Source organism: Rhinoraja longicauda, unplaced genomic scaffold, assembly GCF_053455715.1.
Source record: "Rhinoraja longicauda isolate Sanriku21f unplaced genomic scaffold, sRhiLon1.1 Scf002024, whole genome shotgun sequence".
Lineage (NCBI taxonomy): Eukaryota > Metazoa > Chordata > Chondrichthyes > Rajiformes > Arhynchobatidae > Rhinoraja > Rhinoraja longicauda.
The window spans coordinates 2,502-17,260 of record NW_027603238.1 but is presented as its reverse complement, the minus strand read 5'-3'; the positions used below and the strand labels follow the sequence as shown (position 1 = coordinate 17,260).

Sequence of the window (14,759 nt, the reverse complement as noted above, 5' to 3'; positions counted from 1 at the left end):
GGGGTGACCAAGGAGGTAGATGGGGGTAGTGCAGTGGATGTGGTATACATGGATTTCAGTAAGGCTTTTGACAAGGTCCCACACAGGAGACTAGTCAAGAAGGTAAGAGCCCATGGGATCCAGGGCACCTTGGCAAAATGGATAAAAAACTGGCTTAGTGACAGAAGGCAGAGGGTGATGGTAGAAGGGTGCTTCTGTGACTGGAGGCCGGTGTCCAGTGGGGTGCCGCAGGGATCGGTGTTGGGTCCCTTACTGTTTGTAATCTACATAAATGATCTGGATGTCAACGTACAGGGCATGATCAGCAAGTTTACAGATGACACAAAGGTAGGGGGGGGGGGGGGGGTGGTGAATAGCGAAGAAGGGATCTGCAAGCTGCAGGAAGATATAGATGAGATGGTCAGATGGGCGGAGCAGTGGCAGATGGAATTTAATCCTGAAAAGTGCGAGGTGATGCACTTTGGCAGAAATAACTTGGAGAGGGAGTACACCATGAATGGAAGGACCCTAGGGAAGACAGGGGTACAGAGGGACCTTGGAGTACAGGTACACAAGTCCTTGAAGGCAGCAGGACAGGTGGATAGGGTGGTTAAAAAGGCATATGGGTTACTGGCCTTCATTAGCTGGGGCATCGAATATAAAAGTAGGGGGGTAATGATGGAATTGTACAGAACACTGGTGAGGCCACAGCTGGAGTATTGTGTACAGTTCTGGTCACCACATTATAGAAAGGATGTGATAGCTTTGGAGAGGGTGCAGAGGAGATTCACCAGGATGCTGCCAGGGATGAAGGGCCTCGGCTATGAGGAGAGATTGGGCAGACTGGGGTTGTTTTCCCTGGAGCAGAGAAGGCTGAGAGGGGACATGATCGAGGTGTACAAGATCATGAGGGGCATGGATAAGGTAGATGGCGGGGAACTTCTTCCACTGGTGGAAGGTTCAACAACGAGGGGACATAAATACAGGGTAAGGGGAGGGAGGTTTCGGGGGGATGTGAGGAAGAACTTTTTCACCCAGAGGGTGGTTGGAGTCTGGAACTCACTGCCTGGGGTGGTGGTGGAGGCGGGAACACTCACAACGTTTAAGAGGCATTTGGATGGGCACTTGAAATGCTACAACATTCAGGGCTACGGTCCAAATGCGGGAAAATGGGATTAAAATTAGACTGTGTTTGGTAACGGGCGGCGCGGACACGATGGGCCGAAGGGCCTCTTTCTGTGCTGTAGGACTCTATGACTCTATGTTATCTTTCATTACATTAAAGGTGCTCATTGATGTTTCTGAGATTGCAAACATGCTGCAGTTTGAGAATGATTTGTAAATAGGATGATCACAAAAAATATGTATTTATTGCATCTAATCTACCATTACTGATTTTAAAACGTTGAGTAATTTAAAATTACTGAACTATCTACTGCTTTCATTGTCTATATTGATCAGATATGGTAAATGAAATACATTTTGACAATTAAAAACTTTAAACCATTCTTCTGATTTGGTGTTCTCTTAGCCTCACAAAATTAAGATGAAGAAATAAAGGTACGGACACCTCATGTATTCTGCACAGATTACGTTCCTGAAAAACAGCACAAATTCAAAAACAAATAAATTAAACATTTGTAAATTTTAGCGCGTTATTTGAAAAATACGGCGTGACAATTAGGTTTAATTATTAATTTATTATTAATGATTAATTATTTATTTAATTAGTATTAATTAAACCAGTACGTTATTTCAAAAACGCATATATCAAACACGTCAAAGTCGGGGTGCCTGTATTTTGTCTGTTCTGACAAACTGAAGCTCCCTATAATGTGTCCGGCCACCATCTTCAATGGTTTTTCTTTAGTTTTCTGAGTAATCACGAGAAAAGATCCAGGATCAAAGGAAGAGACCAGGCATCAAAAAGGAATAGATTCAAGGACATGCTAAAATCCTCCTTGACTAAATGCACCATTCCCACTAATTCCTAACTTCTTTAAGTTTAAGGGCAACTTTTTCACGCAAAGGATGGTAGTTATCTGGAACGAGATGCCAGAAGAGGTAGTTGAGGCAGGTACTATCACAATGTTTAAAAGACATGTTGGACAGGTACATGGATAGGACAGGTTTAGAGAAGTTTGGCCAAATGCAGGCAGGTGGGACTAATGTTGGTCGGCATGGGCAAGTTGGGCCGAAGGGCCAGTTTCCATGCTGTATGACTCGATGACTTCAACATTATCCCTTTCATTAAATACTTTACTTGTTCTCATCCTATCATAGAATTATGCTAATCTTACTTTAGTTCTCTATCACAGTGGCACAGAATATTTTACGATATTTTTTCCCAGAATTATCATATCATATCATATATATACAGCCGGAAACAGGCCTTTTCGGCCCTCCAAGTCCGTGCCGCCCAGTGATCCCCGTACATTAACACTATCCTACACCCACTAGGGACAATTTTTACATTTACCCGCCAATTAACCTACATACCTGTACGTCTTTGGAGTGTGGGAGGAAACCGAAGATCTCGGAGAAAACCCACGCAGGTCACGGGGAGAACGTACAAATTCTTTACAGTGCAGCACCCGTAGTCAGGATCGAACCTGAGTCTCCGGCGCTGCATTCGCTGTAAAGCAGCAACTCTACCGCTGCGCTACCGTGCCGCCCTGTTGGTTTTACTGTCTTGCATAATTTATGCACAATGCTTGTCTTTAGTGTGTTGTCTGAGTCCATGTGCCCGTGATACTGCTACAAGCAAGCTTTTGCACCAGAACTATATCTCACTGCACTTGGCCTTGTGACAATAAACTCACTTGAATTGTTTTGAGATACAGCATGGAAACAGGCCCTTCGGCCCACCGAGTCCATGCCGACCATTGATCACCATTTCATACTAGTTCTGCTATCCCACTGTCTCATCCGCAACCTACATACCAGGGACAATGTACGGAAGCCAATTATCCCACAAACCCGCACGTCTTAGAAATGTGGGAGAAAGCATTTTATCGGGATGCATCACAGCATTGTTTGGGAAAAACTCCATCCAAGGCCGCAGGAATTCGCAGAGAATTGTGGACGCAGCCTAAACCATTGTGCAAATCAACTGCCCTTCCATTGACTCCATCTACACTTCACACTGCCTCGGCAAGGCCAGCAGCAAAATCAAGGACGAGTCTCACCCCGGGTATTCCCTCTTCTCCCTTCTCCCATCAGGCAAGAGGTATAGAGGTTTGAAAACATAAACCTTCATATTCATGGATAGTTTCTTCCCAGCTGTTATCAGGCAACTGAATCGTGCTATCACCAACTAGAGAGCTGTCCTGACTAACCATTTACCTAATTGGAGAACCTCGGACTATCTTTAATCGGTCTTTGCTGGACTTTATCTTGCACCAAACGTTATTCCCTTTATCCTGTACCTGTGCACGGCTTGATTGTAATCATGTATAATCTATTCCCTGACTGGATAGCACGTAACAAAAAAGCCTTTCACTGAACCTCGGTACACGTGACAATAAAACTAAAGTCACGCGGTTACAGGGAGAATATGAAAACTATAGGCAGAAAGCACCCAAGGTCAGGATCGAACCGGAGTGTTCGAAGCTGAGAAGCAGCAGCTCCACCCGCTGCGCCACTGTGCCGCCCCAAATTAAACTCGTGTACTGACACGCACAGACTTTGTCACTGAGTTTGAGAGTTTACGCTTCAGCTCGAAATTATGAAAAAGCATGTCTGTCTTTTTGAATATGGCATGGCAAATCGACAGACACTGATTTCACATGCGTTTTAGTTTCTGGCACCTCCAGGCATGGTTAGCTTTTTCATGTTTTTATCCTTTAATCATTTCCAAGCTTGTCGCGATGGTGCAAGAAATGTAACGGCAAAATAAAAGAGTTTAAAGGTGCCAACCGTGACGTGCATCAGATAGTGCAGAAATATCTGGCAAGTTCCAATATTTTCACATGAATTACTGGACGTTTTTACAGCCTTTCACCACAAGATAGCGCTGGTGTTTGTGCTCTATCTCCATCAGCTGTTCGATTCATGTTCATAAGTGATAGGAGCAGAATTAGGCCATTCGGCCCATCAAGTCAACGCCATTCAATCATGGCTGATCTATCTTTCCCTGTTAACCCCATTCTCCAGCCTTCTCCCCATAACCCCCGACACCCGTACTAATCAAAAATCTATCTCTGCCTTAAAAATATCAATTGACTTGGCCTCCACAGCCTTCTGTGGCAACAAATTCCACAGATTCACCACCTCTGACTAAAGAAATTCCTCCTCATCTCCTTTCTAAAGGAACGTCCTTTAATTCTGAGGCATTGACCTCTGGTCCTGGACTCTCTCATTCGATCTGATAGCCCCGAGCATCTGTTGTGGAAGTTCTTAAAGAAAGTTTGGCAAGTACATGGACAGGAAAGATTCAGAGTAGTATGGGTTAAACGAAAGCAAATAGGACGAGCTTAGATGAGGCATTTTGGTCGGAATGGTTGTGTTGGGCCCAAGTGCCTGTTTCCATGCTGTATGACTTTAAAGCTCTTTTATCATGACAAGAATTTAGTTATGAAACATATAATGATTTGCTGACATATTAGACTTTATCAAAGAATTACTGATTATTTTAAATATTTCAGAAATATTCCGATAAATATTTTCATGATTACTTCAGAGTAATACAGCATGGAAACAGGGCCTTTGTCCCGTCAAGTCCATGCCAACCACCAGCTACTCATTTTACGCTAATCTTGCCCTAGCTCATTATATTCTCCATGTATTCCCATCAACCCCACCCTCCCTCAGATTCTAGCCGCACCCACAAACTTTGCAGCGGCCAATTAACCTACCAACCCGCTTGTTTTTCGGGATGTGGGAGGGGAGCAAAGAATTGGAAAGGGGAGGAGGGCAGTGCAATTATAGGGAGGACGTGCAAACTTCACACAGGCAGCATAGGAAGTCAGGATTGGATCCATGTCACTGGAGCTGTGAGGTAACTGCCTGGATAGAGGTTGATTAGCTCTGTTAGTGTAGTTTAGAGATACAGCGCAGAAACAGGCTCTTTGGCCCACTGAGTCCACACCGACCAGCGATCCCTGCACATTAACACTATCCTACACACACGGGCCAATTTACACTTATAAAGCCAATTTAACTACATACCTGCACGCCTTTGGAGTGTGGGAGGAAACCGAAGATCTCGAAGAAAACCCACGCGGTCACAGGGAGAACGTACAAACTCCATACAGGCAGCATCCGTAGTCGGGATGGAACCCGGGTCTCCAGCACTTCAAGCGCTGTAAAACAGCAACTAATGTCTGAGTTCTCTTCTCATTCTCAGTTCTCTAGATATCTATGTGGATCTATTTGTTGGCATTGGTTATTGATCTCCTCTTACTTACTAATCTATATTTTGTCCTCAGTTACATCACCCAGAATTACAGCACCAATGGAGGAACAACACCTTTTATTCCACTCGGGTAGCTTGCAACCCAACGGTATGAACATTGAATTTTCCAATGTTAAGTAACCTCCCTCCCTCTCGTCCCTGTACCCCACCAAGGTGCACTCACATTTTCTCCCACTATCCTGCTCCCCTTCCCCCTGCCCCCTTCCACCTATATCCTTTCCTCTGACTTCACATTTCACTCCTCCTCTCCTTATCTTACATCCTGTTGTCTTCTTTCCATTTCTGGCCTTTGCCCACCCATCTGGCCTTTGCCCCCCGCCCCCAACCTGGATCAACCTATGACTACGCTGGTTTTGCTCCACCTCCATCTCTCTTCCAGCTTTCTCCCCCCCTACTGCAATCAGTCTGAAGAAGGGTCCCAACCCAGAACATCACCTATCCATGTCCTCCAGAGATGCTACCTGACCCCGCTGAGTTACACTGGCACTTTGTGTATTTTTTTGGCCATATTACATTTTGTACATTGACGAAAAAAAAATCTAAAGATGTAAAATAAGCTGGTCATAATATGTATTTGAAAGGGAAAATCGATAAATAATAACTGGTGATATACTTGTAAATGATAATTACAGAAAATATGAAATCAAGTTCTATTTCAAAGGAATTCAGAGGTGCCAGGGGTTATGGGGAGAAGGCAGGAGAACGGGGTTAGGAGGAAGAGATAGATCAGCCATGATTGAATGGCGGAGCAGATTTGACGTGCCGAATGGCTTAATTCTGCTCCCATCACTTATGAACTTATGAATTTTAATTTGCTCCAATTTGAAGTATTATCTCAAATGGAAACAGCAGGTGCTGCAAATTCGAAAATGGGTATAATTAGATGAGAATAAGACAGGACTCGCACAAGAGCTGAATAACTTGTAAAAAGCACATTTAATTTGGACGCTGCTATGATGAAACTCTTGGGACATCCTTCTGCTCGATCCCAGAACATCTGCTAAAGCTGTCAGTTGGAATTAGCACATTCCTTAATGCCTGGAAGATGTTAAAATCTCACCAAATAATGTGAACTTCCATTGTAACGAGATTGTGCGTCATATGTTCCCCCAGAAACCCATGTCTGAGCAACTGACGAAATATATCATCTTGGGACTAGGTATTTGTAGATGTTTGGAGGCAGGATGTTAGCGTTCTATAAATAAAGTCCGCAGAACGTTCGTTATATTGTGTCGGGCTTCCAAAATCATTTTAGTTTAGTTTTCTTTAGAGGTACAGCATGGAAACAGGCCCTTCACCCCACCAGGTCTGTGCCAACCAGTGATCACCTGTACACTTGTTCTATCCTACACACTAAGGACAATTTACAGAAACCAATTAACCTACAAACCTATATGTCAATGGGATGGGAGAGGAAACAGGAGCACCTGGAGAAAACCCATGCGGTCACAGGGAGAACGTACAAACTGCAGAAAGAACCCGTAGTCAGGATTGAACAAGGCTGATCAATGGTTGGCGTGGACAGTTGGCCGAAGGGCCTGTTTCCAGGCTGTATCTCTAAACTAAAGATGAAACTGGTGTATATAAAGTCCATAATCTATGCAAGTATCAAATACTATCTTGCAAACTTCTTGACTACATTAACAGGATAAAATTCTTCATTTTCAAAACTGTTCATTTGCTCTTGACAGAGTTCAGTTTGCAGATACAGCGTGGAAACGGGCCCTTCGGCCCACCGTGTCCACGCCAACCAAAAATCACCCTAATACTAGTTTTATCCTAAATGCGAGGGGCACTTTACAGAAGCCAATTAACCTATAAGCCTGCACGACTTTGGAGTGTGGGAGGAAACGGAGCACCCGGAGAAAGCCCACGCTGTCACATGGAGAACGTACAAACTCCGTACAGGCAACACGCATAGTCAGGATCGAACCAGGGTCTCTGGGGCTGTAAGGCAGCAAATCTGCCGCTGCGTCACTGTGACTCACCCATGCTTTAAGTGCCCAAAATTCCCATTTCAGTAACATTTGTACTTGGACTAAATATTAGAGAAAGGACCAAGGAACTCATCTACCATGGAGTAACGGTGATGACCTTTGCACTTGGCAAAACTCTCACAAGCCAGAAGGCTTGTCCCTCTTCAGATGCCAGAATAAAATCTTGTCGCTATTCATAGCATTATATTTAGAGTGGTGATAGGTTTGACTTTTAGCTTCTGTTTTCTCCATTGCTGGTGCTCAGAGTGAAATCCATCACATGAAAGACTGAAAGACAAGTCTTGGTGCTAAAGCAACAGAACGCTGGAAGAATTCAAGTGTCAAGCAGCATCTGTGGAGGCAAGAGGCGTAAGTCAAACTTTTGGGTCTCTATTTTGTTCTACTTCAATGGTACTTTATTGTCACATGTATCAAAGTACAGTGAAATTCTTTTTGTATACAGTTCAATACAAGTATCACTATATATAATCACTTGGATATATAAACGCTAACTATTTCCTAATACGTAGTCATTCATTCTTTGTCAGACAATGATGTGAAAATATAATTAATAGGGTTTTGGTTTGAATGAACTGAAATGTAAAAAAATCAAGCTGGAGCTTATTCTTCATGGGGGTGATGTTTAAAACTTCTGTTTAACAGGAGGCTCAATTAAATAAATAGCTTGACAGATAGGAAGTAAAAGTATAAAAATTGTGCCTTGGTGATAATTCTGCAAATCAGGAACACGATAATGAGCTTCAGTGAAGAACAAAAAACAATAAGCAGCCACAGTTCATTATCACTCAAAGATCAACAACTCTCAAGAATTTATTCGAGTTAACCTATAAATAAGCATAGCCTTATGTTGTTGATGTAAAATTCTACAAAGTTGTCTGTCTTTTAGTTTTAGAGATACAGTGTGGAAACAGGCCCTTCGGTCCACCGAGTCTGCACCAAACAGCGATCCCCACACATTAACACCATCCTACACACACTCGAGCCAATTTACATTTATACCAAGCCAATTAACCTACAAACCTGTACGTCTTTGGAGTGTGGGAGGAAATCGAAAATCTCGGAGAAAACCCACGTGGTCACGGGGAGAACGTACAAACTCCATGCACAGAGTCGGGATCGAACCCGGGTCTCTGGCTCTGTAAGCGCTGTAAGGCAGCAACACTGCTACGCCATCGTACCGCCCCTGTGAAAGTGTTTCAGTCAGGAGTTTCTCTGAGTGCCTCACCATTAATTCAAATAGATGAATAATATATTTAATGCCTCCTCACACACTCATAGGGAAATCAGACTGATGTGCTGTTTGAAAAACGATTGCACTACTCATCAAGTAATGTTAGAAAATCCAGTCACTATGACTTTAATCTTTAAAGAGAAAATATTGGTCCATAAGACGGCATTGAATTATCTTTAGGCTTTAACCTATTTAACGGGTGGCACATAGAAAAATAGGTGCAGGCCATTCGAGCCAGCAGCGCCATTCAATATGATCATGGGTGATCATTTAAAATCAGTACCCCATTCCTGCTTTTTCCCTGTATCCCTTGATTCCTTTAGCCCTAAGAGCGAAGAGTATGGTGGCACAGCGGCAAAGTTGCTGCCTTACAGTGCCAGAGACCCGGGTTCGATCCTGACCATGGGTGCTGTCTGTACGGAGTTTGTACGTTCTCCCTTTGACTGCATGGGTTTTCTCCGGGTGCTCCGGTTTCCTCCCACAATCCAAAGACATACAGGTTTGTAGGTTAATTGGCTGAGGTAGAAATTGTATAATGTGTGTAAGACAATACTAGTGTATGGGGTCTCCCGAAACGTCACCCATTCCTTCTCTCCTGAGATGCTGCCTGACCTGCTGAGTTACTCCAGCATTTGTGAATAAATACCTTCGATTTGTACCAGCATCTGCAGTTATTTTCTTATACTATATGGGGTGATCGCTGGACGGCACGGACTCTGTGGGTCAAAGGGCCTGTTTCCGCAGTGTATCTGTAAAGTCTAAAATCTATCTCTAAAGTCTAAAATAATGACAATAATAAGACATAGGAGCAGAATTAGGCCATTCGGCCCATTGAGTCTTCTCCTCCATTCCATTAGGGGTGATCTATTTTTCCCTCTCAACCCTATTCTTCGCTTAACCTTTGACACACTTATTAATCAAGTACACCCTTACTGATCAGCCAATTGGCTGGACAAAATGCTCTAGAATATGACTAGGAAATGGCCATGATGCATTGATATATTGGGGTCGGACCACGGTCTCGGGTCCTTCCGCTGCTGGACATCGAAGCGTTAATTACAATGGGGATACCTCTTTCCCCCCCCCCCCCTCATACAAGGGGGGACATTACTCCAGGGGACTACATGAATGGCAACAACGTGATGTGTAAAGAAAAAGAGAGGTGCTAAAACAACTGGGTATAACACCACTCATAATGTTGAATGTGCCGATACTAAGAATGTCTTAAGATTTTTTCATGGTCTTTGTTTTGTATTGTATATACTTTTTTTTATCATGAATAAAGTTTACTTTAAAAATTAAAAAAAACACTGAGGCTCAATCAAAATTTTCAATTTTTGGCAATGTATTGATTTCTTCCGTATCCACTCCAGTGCAATCGAGTCTCTCCTGTAATCAGTGGACCAATATTCAATACTCCGGCTGTGGTTTAATTAATGCAGTTCCAACACAACATCTGCACTCTTACATTCTGCTGGAGTAACTCAGCAGGGCAGGCAGCATCTCGGGAGAGAGGGAATGGGTGACATTTCGGGTCGAGACCCTTCTTCAGACTGAAGAAGGGTCTCGACCCGAAACGTCACCCATTCCTTCTCTCCCGAGATGCTGCCTGACCTGCTGAGTTACTCCAGCATTTTGTGAATAAATCGATTTGTACCAGCATCTGCAGTTATTTTCTTATGCTATTATGCACTCGTACATTCACTGACTAATACAATAGAGCATCCCAGATGCCTTTTTAAACACCTTGTTATCCTGTGGTGACTCACTATTTAATTTGGAGTTTCACTACCCACATTATTGAATCAGGATGCTGCCTGCCATGTTATTCTGCAAGCAACACCACTTTCCAAGGTGATATTTGATTTTAAACACTGTGCTGTGTACAGTCAACTTCTCTGATCTAGGTCAACTGCCATGCTTTTCTGAATAGTTTAGTTTAGTTTAGTTTAATGTCACAAATGTACCGAGGTACAGTGAAATGCTTTTTTGTTGCATGCTAACCAGTCAGTGGAAAGACTATACATGATTACAATCAAACCATCCACAGTGTACAGATGCAGGATAAAGGGAATAATGTTTAGTGCAAGATAATATCTAGCAAGGTCCAATTAAAGATAGTCCAAGGGTCTCCACTGAGGTAGATAGTAGCTTAGGACCGCTCTCTAACTGGTGAGGGGATGGTTCAGTTGCCTGATAACAGCTGGGAAGAAACTGTCCCTGAATCTGGAGGCATGCATTTTCACACTCCTGTACCTCTTGCCTGATGGGAGAGTGGAGAGGATGGAGTGTCTGGGGTGAGACTCGCCTCTGATTATGCTGGTGGTCTTGCCGAGGCAATGTATAGATGGAGTTAACGGAAGGGAGGTTGGTTTGTGTGATGGTCTGTGCTGCGTGCACAATTCTCTGCAATTTCTTGCAGTCTTGGATGGAGCTGTTCCCGAACCAAGCTGTGATGCATCCTGATAAAATGCTTTTTATGGCCCATTTGTGGATGTTGGTGAGAGTTGTTGGGGACAGTCTTCGATGGAGCTGTTCTCAAACCCAAGTTGTGATGCATCCCAATAAAATGCTTTCTATGGCGCATCTGTAGAAGTTGGTGAGAGTTGTTGGGGACATGCTGAACTTCTTAAGTTTTCTAAGGAAATTGAGGTGTTGGTGTGCTTTCTTGGCCATTGCTTCGATGTGGCTAGCCCAGGACAATTTGCAGGTGATATTTACTCCTGGGAACTTGAAGCTTTCAACCATCTTCACTTTGGCGCCGTCAATATATATCGAGATATGTGCACCAGCAAGACACCAAACTATCAGCATTTCCAAACAATCTGATTGCATATTATTGCAGCTGTACAGTACTCTGTTTGGCAAACAAGAATTGAATGATTCATTACAAATACATTATCTTGGCACCGTGCGATACACTTGTTTTCTTTCTAAAGTGACATGCTATGTTGGCTGGTAACAATTTTCATATGTGAGGAAGGAACCATGTAAGCCAAAGGAAACCTATGTTTTATCATGTTAACAGAGCGAGACTTTGTGACCCATCACGTAATGAGATAGTGCGGGGATCAAAGCCTGGACCGGTGCAAAAATTGTTACGCCATCAAAGAAGATGTCAGACTGCCTGTCCGCCAAATACTCCTCCATAAATTCACACTATTTTTAGGATCAATATATGGAAATTAACAATTTATTTCGAATACCATAGTTTAGTTTAGTTTATTGTCACGTGTGCCGAGGTACAGTGAAAAGCTTTTGTTCCGTACTGTTCAGTCAGCAGAAAGGCAAAACATGATTACAATCGAGCCACTTACATTGCATAGATACATGATAAGGGAATAACGTTTAGTGCTAGGTAAAGCCAGCAAAGTCTGACCAAGGACAGTCCGAGGGTCACCAATAAGGTAGATAGTAGTTCAACACTGCTTGCTGGTTGAGCCTTAGATACAAAATGGAAAGAGTCCCTTCAGCCCATCAAGTCACACCGACCATTAACCATCCATTTATATTAATCCTGCATCAATCCGATTTCTCCACATTTTATGAAGACCCCCATCCCTAACCTCTACCATTCAACTGCATAACAGGAGCAATTTTTGGCCAAATAACCCATCAATCCACGCATGATTGGGCAAAACATAAAATGCTGGTGTAACTCTGCGGGTCAGGAAGCATTTTTGGAGGACATGGATAGTGGACATTTGGATCGGGATTCTTCTACATACTTATTGTAGGAGGGGGGAGAAAGTTGGAAAGGAGTTGAGGGTGGGTCGAAGCCAGGCAAGTGACAGGTGGATACAGATGAGAGGAGTTTTGATTAGCAGATGGGTGGATAAATACTAGAGGTAAGAAGGCAGACAAAAAGGTTCAAGGTAAGTAGAGGGGTTAACATTGAACAGCATACTGCTGAACATTGATTTCTCCAGTTTTACTTTTTAACAACTGCCCTTCACTATTTTTCCCCTCTCTTCCCTCTGCACCGCCATTTCTCCCACCATCCCGTCCCCTTTCCCCTTCCACGTGCCTATATCCCTTCCTCTAACTTCACATTTTGCTGCTCTTCACTCCTTTTTTTTCAGCTTTCTCCTTCCGACTGAAGACGTGTCCTGACCCGGAATGTCGACTTTCCATGTTCTTTAGAGATGCTGCCTGACCCACTGAGTTACTCCACCTCTTGGTGTTTTGCTCAAGATTCCAGCATCTGCAGTTCCTCATTTACTCCAAGTGTGAGGAATCAGGAGTTTCTGGAGGAAACCCACACGGTCACAGGGAGAACATGTGAATTCTTGCACACGAAGTCAGGATTGAAACCGAGTCTCTGGTGCTATGAGGCGGTGGCTCTATTAGTTGTAACACTCTGCCACCCAATCTATTTTTTTCCAGGATTAGTATCAAGACTGAGCATGTTTGGAAGAACACTGTAAAAGTTGCTTTTATTCATAAGCCTGTGACATTAACATTGACTTGCCTGTTCTCAGTAAGCTTGCCTCTGATTGACCACTGCTGTCACATGCATGGTGATGGAAAGCACAGTGATGCAGCACCAGTGACCAAGGTTCGATCCTGAGCCCCGGTGCTTTCGAAGTGGAGTTCTCCAGATTCCTTCTACATCCGATGTGCAAACTGGTAGGTTATTTGTCCACTGTAAATTGCCCCTAGCGTGTAGGTGATTGGGGAGATGGGGTGGGGGGAGGAAGTAGTTAATGAAGTGTGGGGAAAATAAAATGGAATTAGTGCAGGATCAAAGTAAATGGTACTTGATAATCCAAAAATAGACACAAAATGCTGGAGTAACAGTGGGATAGGCAAGGTATCACAAAATGCTGGTGTAACTCAGCAGGTTAGGCAGCATCTAGGAGAGAGGGAATGGGTGACGTTTTGGGTCGAGACCTTTCTTCAGACTGATGGTCCGTACAGAGTCATTGCGCGGAAGAGCCTTTTTCCACAGTGTATGCTTCTATAAATATAGAAAATTATGAAAATACTCGGCAGGTCAAACAGCACTGACCTGATGAGTATTGCAAGCATTTCCATTTTATATGAGACTAACAGAAGGTAAATTAACTTGTTCAGATTTATTGTAGAGGCCTCCCTACCATTAACCTTTTACCATCTTCATTTTATGCCCTCCATTTGCTGAAAAATCTATCGCATCCCCCACTTCTTCAAATTTCTGAAAGTTATCACCATAATTTGAAATGTTAGCTCTGTTTTTCCAGATTTCTGACATCAATTTAGCATTTAGTTTTTGTAGATAAGAACAATGTAGTCCATTTTATTGGGACAAATAAATAATCGCTTCCTAAGTGGAATGGAGAAGCAAAGAGATCCTAGAGCACAGTTATAAATGACTAAAAATTGCTATATTTAATAAACCATATAAAAAGCAAAACAAAGTATTCTTGTTCCTTGAGCACAAGGAAATTAGTGGTCAATGAGCTTAAATTTATCATGAACCGATTGCGCAAATCAAATATAACTAACAAAAAGCTAATAATAAACAATTTAAAGTTAGGCTGTTCATATGTTGTATTTAAAAGTAGGTTTAAAAGGAAATTATATTATTTCAACTTACATGTTAAATCCTGCCTGATGACATCAATTTAAAGCAGATTCCATCAATGTGATAAACAAATGTGGGTGGCACGGTGGCGCAGCGGTAGAGTCACTGCCTTACAGCATCAGAGACCCGGGTTCGATCCTGACTATGGATGCTCTGTCTGTACGGAGTTTGTGCATTCTTCCCATGACCTGCGTGGGTTTTCTCCAAAGATCTTCGGTTTCCTCCCACACTCCAAAGACGTAGATGTTTGTAGGTTAATTGTCCCAAGTGTGTGTAGGAGAGTGTTAGTGTGCGGGGATTGCCGGTTGGTGCAGACTCTGTGGGCCGAAGGGCCTGTTTCCGTGCTGTATCTCTAAACTAAACAAAAGAGATTGAGCACAAATGCAAATTTTTTTTAAATGGCCAAAATGAAAGAAATTATGAATGTTGTTCCTATTTTAATGCTTACATCAACTGAAATATCTCCACCCAGGGTGAATTAGCAGAAAAGTCTGGGTAACCTTAAATTTCCATTATATTTGTACACTATCATTATAATATCTTATTTTCCTGTGAAAATATTTAAAGCAA

General features: G+C 42.9%; 1 long non-coding RNA gene across 1 annotated transcript; it reads right to left on the bottom strand.

Annotated features, from left to right (window-relative positions):
• Nucleotides 1-349: 349 nt before the first annotated feature.
• LOC144591806 (uncharacterized) lies at nucleotides 350-14,528 on the bottom strand. Its single transcript, XR_013547022.1, has 3 exons — nucleotides 14,202-14,528; nucleotides 5,149-5,282; nucleotides 350-1,576 (listed from the first exon to the last, which is right to left on the bottom strand). It is a non-coding gene; the product is annotated as an uncharacterized LOC144591806 (long non-coding RNA).
• Nucleotides 14,529-14,759: the final 231 nt, after the last annotated feature.